The sequence below is a fragment of the Helianthus annuus genome, chromosome 4, assembly GCF_002127325.2.
Source record: "Helianthus annuus cultivar XRQ/B chromosome 4, HanXRQr2.0-SUNRISE, whole genome shotgun sequence".
NCBI classification, from domain to species: domain Eukaryota; kingdom Viridiplantae; phylum Streptophyta; class Magnoliopsida; order Asterales; family Asteraceae; genus Helianthus; species Helianthus annuus.
Genome location: NC_035436.2, coordinates 175986490 through 175992566, shown reverse-complemented (window position 1 = coordinate 175992566; position 6077 = coordinate 175986490).

Below are 6077 nucleotides of genomic sequence, written 5' to 3'. Positions count from 1 at the left end.
TTTTCAAAGGGTGAGGATATTGGTACATCCCCCAAAAGTAATGACACACTCCCCCCAGCAGTCCCGTATAAGGCAATGAGGGTTGTATAGGGGTTGAGTGCATTAATTATGTCAGAAAAAATAAAGTTATACGACCCTCATTGCCCTATGAGCGCTGTATTAGAAAGGTGGTAGTTGGAGCATTAAACCTTATACGCCTCTCATTGCTTTATACACTGCTCATTGGTACTATAATATCTGAATTTAAGGTATATTGCTGACAAGACAGCGGAGTTCAGACTGAAAAGGCTGAAAAGGTGATCCGCATATACGCGCTCATGGCCCTATACGCTGCGTATTGTTTCGAATTTTTTCCCTTTACCCCAAGCTTACGGGATTCATGTAATACAAATGTTCAAAAATCCCAAAAAAGTGATGAAAATGATAAAAATTTTCAAATAAACGGTCTGGTTAAATTAGATTCGAATCACGATGTCAAATTGGGAGTTTGGATATTTTTTTGGTGAAATTTCGAATGAGTCATATGTCTCCGAAAGCGTTTGGTTACCCGGCGTTGATCGAGGTGAGGAGGAGGTGGTTTCCGTGCGTCCGCAACACGCCGGAACTTACCATTCGCATCAGGAAGGGAGTGTGCGGTCTGTGATGCCTGATTTGAACCAGGTAAAAAATTCATATTGTCGTTTTGGTTATTTTAGTATAACCATTAAGTTGTTTCAGGTCGTAGAGGAGGTGGGACCATCTTACGTGGAGGAAGGGAGTGTGCGGTCTGTGATGCCTGATTTGAACCAGGTAAAAAATTCATATTGTCGTTTTGGTTATTTTAGTATAACCATTAAGTTGTTTCAGGTCGTAGAGGAGGCGGGACCATCTTACGTGGCTCAAAGCTATCCGCAACAGGAAAAACATGCATACGAGACTTACCATTCCCATCAGGAAAAACAACACAAGAAAAAGTCCGAGGAAGGTGCTTTTGACATCGAGGAAGACGAGAACGAAATCGAGAAAGGTGTTACACACTTCGAGGAAAGTGATGAAGACGAGGAAGATGGTGGTGGCTGGGACGATGATGGTGGCTAGGACGATGGTGGTGGCGGGGACGATGGTGGTGAAAAGGACGATGGTGGTGAAAAGGACGATGGTGGTGGCGGCGACGATGGTGCTAATGACCCGAAAAAACAAGGAAAGGTATAACATTACCGTCACTTACGTGTTATTCGTTATGTATAATGTTTATTAAATTTTAGACAATTTTGATTTTGTATACGTGTTATTCGTTATGTATAGGTTTATTAGAAGGGTGCCTATTAGAATTTAGACAAAGTTGATTTTGTTTACGTGTATTCGTTATGTATAAGGTTTATTAGATTTTAAACAAATATAGTTTTAAACATAGTTTTAAATTACCGTTGTTTCAAGTATTTGGACACTTCACGAGTTAAAGAATTGGGCTTACAAAACAGAAATTGCGAAAGGTTACGTCATTGTGACCCAATGAACGGTAACAAAAGGTGAAGATTCGTTAGCAAGGACAGTGAAGATATGGTTGCAATGCGACCGTGGAGGCACATGCAAAAGTAAAGCAACAGTTCGGCGTTCTGGTAGCAAGAAGATTGGGTGTTTAAAATGATAGGGAAACTAGACGCAAGTAGTGGCAATTGGAGCTTAGTGGTGAAGCAAAAGGATCATAACCATGAGCCTGCGGTATTTCTCGAGGGTCACGAGTTTGCAAGAAGGTTGACCCCATACGAAGAATCATTGGTAGAGAGACTTTATATTCAAAACATGGAGCCTACGAACATACATTTAACCATAAGAAAACAAAACCCACAGAGCGTGTGCATTCTACGAGACATACAAAACGTGATAAAAAAGATTAAAGTCAAAATGTACGGTGATCGGACTCCAATGCAGATATTGGAGCAAATGTTGCATGAAGGAAGGTATGTTTACCACACCCGGGTGAATCCCGAAACAAATGCGGTCGAGGAGGTTTTTTTTGTTCATCGGTACTCGTACGATATGTGGCGTGCTTTCCCACATGTGTTGATGATTGATACCACTTACAAAACGAATGAGTATAGACTTCCGTTTGTTCAAATTGTGGGTGTGACATCGACACACAAGTCGTTTTGTGTCGCTCATGCTTTTATCTCTAAAGAAAAACAGGATAACTTCTTGTGGGTCCTACAGAACCTCAAAGGATTGTTGGAAGAGAGTATGGAACCGCGCGTGATAGTAACAGATTGCGATAAAGCTTTGATGAATGCTTGCGATAAAGTATTCCCAAAAGCATCCAAATTGCTATGTCGGTGGCACATCTCACAAAATATTCTAAAACACACCAAGGCAAAATTTGCAACGGCTGAAGAATGGAAAATATTCAAGCTTTCTTGGTCTCGATTGTGTAATTCTCCCACTGAGACGCTATACAATTATAACTTTGAGCGGCTATTTACGTGACTGACTGACGACCATAGATCAGGTACGTATTATATTACAAACTATAGGGGCCTATTTTGACATTTTATGAAACTATAAGTTGAGGGACTTGTTTGTCATTGTTTGAAACTTGCTTAAAAATGGTTAAAACCAAGTCCAGGGACTAAACTGTCATTTATTGAAAGTTATAGTCTAGGGGTTGTTTTGACATTATTTAAAAGTACAAAGTATTGGGCATAAAATGTAATTATTGAAATCTAAAGTATAAGGGTTGAAATAGCCTTGTTTGAAACTTATTTTAACTCTAAAATCTTAACCAAGTTAAATGTTGAATAAGAAATCCTTAAAAAAAATTAACTTAGTTAACTATGTTAGTTAGAATAATAAAAAAAGGGGGGTTTCTTGTATAACCCGCCCCTTAGCAAGGATCGAACCCGGACCACTCGTGTAAAAGCACCCCTTGTTTACCAGTTTATCCTCCTGTACAGGAGCTGATAGATACCCTAACATTAGTTGTTTTATACTTTAAAAAAGAATTTAGCTTAGTTAACTACGTTAATTAGAATAACAAAAAAGGGGGGGTTTCTTGTATAACCCGCCCCTTAGCAAGGATCGAACCCGGACAACTCGTGTTAAAGCACCCCTTCTTTACCAGTTTATCCTCCTGTACAGGAGCTGATAGATACCCTAACATTAGTTGTTTTATACTTTAAAAAAGAAGTTAACTTAGTTAACTACGTTAATTAGAATAACAAAAAAGGGGGGGGTTTCTTGTACCCGCCCCTTAGCAAGGATCGAACCCGGATAACTCGTGTAAAAGCACCCCTTCTTTACCAGTTTATCCTCCTGTACAGGAGCTGATAGTTATCTTAATATTAGTTATTTTATACACTCCTTAAAATCCAACCGGGCACACACCTTTTATTTTATTTTGTATGTTTTTTTATCACTTTTATAAAAACTAACATTTTTATAAACTCATATACATCAAACCTGATTTACTAAAAATAAAAACTATAATTATTTTCGGGTTTATCTAATTATTATAAATTAAGTTAGTTTTAATCTTATTAAATTCAATAAAAATAGTAAACTTTTTTTTTAGTGAAATCGACAATATTATTCCACACGAAAAAGGGCAATTACAAAGCAATGGCAGGTAGTCGGGCAACAAGTTGCGCCGCCACCCCCTTTTGAATAGAAAAACCAATTCTACTAAATACAAAGTTTGAAACCTTTAGCGACGAAGAATTACTATTAACGACTTTTTGAACCCGATTCAAAAGTCGCACAGCGTCAGGAGCGAGACCACCAAAGGTATCAAACGCAAACGGGACAAACACATGTTGATTCTCCAGGCAGGCTTTTTCTGATGTTTTGCCACTTTGCTCGCCTCTGCCTTGAGCACCGCTTGCCCTACGACAAAGCCCTTGTCCTTGAACCCGACAAGGGGGGAGACTCCAGTTAAATCTACACAAGCATGTTTCCCCCTTCCCATCCAAACACAAGTATGTCCGCCGGGCGTAAAGTGGACCTCCCCTCTAAGGGGTCAGTCAGGATGATCGAAAATATAATTATTTTAACATCAAAATGATGATCAAAAATATAAAATTGATATTTTTCCCAAAATTCGATTTTTAACCAATTTAATCCAATAATTACATAGTTGTATTTGTTCAATTAATTATTTAAAAATAGTTAATTTATCAGAAAAATTTTGTTTCAGCCTTTGGTCGGGGTGTTACAATACAAACATTACAAATCGTTATATTCTGTTTTTTTTTTCAGGAGTTTTGGACTATTTGTATACTGTCTGGCTACTACCCTATAAAGAAAAGTTTGTTTCAGTCTGGACTAACACAAGCCCTAACTTTGGTCAACCTACAACCAACAGAGTTGAAAGCCAACATGCTAAGTTTAAGAGATACCTTAAGGGGCCAAACAGCTCGCTCCATAGACTTGTGTGGCTTGTTGACAAAGTTGTAGAGTCACAACGCATACAAATAAACCTCACTTTTCAGGATAGCCGGTCCTTGAAAATGGGGGACCACATGATATCATTCTTTGATAACCTACGTGGTAATGTTTCCCTGAAAGCACTAGATTTGTTGCTTGTGGAGAAGAAAAAGATACGTACGTTGCTCGCAGCAGGGGGGACTTGTGGTCATGTGCTTTTTACGAGTTGTGGGTTGCCATGTGCTTGTCAGATGGAGTGGTGGGAAAATACAAGTAATAAAAACAGGCTTCAACCGCTTATTCTACTTCATATGAATACCCACCCCCCGCCCTCATTTCTAACTATTGTTTTTAAAATACAGATTGCAAAATTCCTCTTGCCGCCGTAGACAAATTCTGGACAAAACTAGATTTCAATGCTGAAGAACTTAAGGAAGACGATAATAATCTTCGGGAGGAAATGGACAGAGTCATGCAACAACTGAAGGCGCAACCACCGATAGTGTTAAAAAGTATGTTGTCGAAGATAAAGGAGGTGGTGAATCCAAGTATGACTGACCATCAACCGCCTGAGTTACAACAAGATACTCGGGGGCGCCCAACCTCTAAAGCACAACAAAAAAAGAAGGAGGAGGTTGCGAGACGTAAAGATACCCGGTCCGAAGCAAAAGGCAAAAGCCAAAAGAAGGACGAGGACGCTCAAAAGCCAGCAGTGCAACGCAGTCGTCCAAAGAAAAATAAGGCTAAAAAGACGGTTGAAATTATAGATGAAGATTTTCCACTGTTGGTGGGGGATAGGTACGTCAACAATCATTGACCTATATAATATCCTACGTACTTCCATACATACATTTTCCCTGATAAAGATTTTCCACAATATATTTTACAATTACAGGTACAAAAACATGATCGATCGTTTTAAGGACTGGCTTCCATCTATGTATCGAAGATACATAACACATATGGAAGATGCCCAGCCTGATGGTAACTGACGTAATGTTATACATTCACGTAACGTTATAGCTTGTAAAATAAAAAAAAATTAAGAAAACTATAGCAATAGCCTACTCAAATTAAAGAGAATGAAATGTTCGCTAATACGATGTAATTTTTTTCAGAAATATTATCGTATGAAGGAGTTATAGTGTAACAACCCGATTTTTCGGATCGTTACTTATTTGCTTTCACTTCGAGTATAATCGTCTTGTATTCCGAGATTCGATATAAATAAAGGGTTATCTGATACTAAATACTTTTTCATCACACCGCACCACTACACGCTTAAACGATTTATATTCGCAAACGCTTACGCAACACGAATTACAGAGAATTATGCTATTTAAATTGCTGAGTGTGTTTGTTTGCTTATCATACGCCTCCGCATTCGCTTATCACGACCAACACGCTAAATCGCAAACGCTGTTATTAGTAGTAGTAATGTTACGCTGTGTGTTCTGTAGGCTTTACTTGTGTGTGCTTATTATGTGGATTGTTTACTCGCAAACGCTATCGCAACACAAACTCAACGCTACTCGCACAACTCGATTTATCACTCAAAAACGCAACGCAACTCAAAACTCGGTTCTATGCTAAAATACTTAATGTACCAATACTAACTAATGCAACAAAACGCATTAAACAAGCATCCAACACGCGAAACAAGGAGTTCGTTGTACAAAACA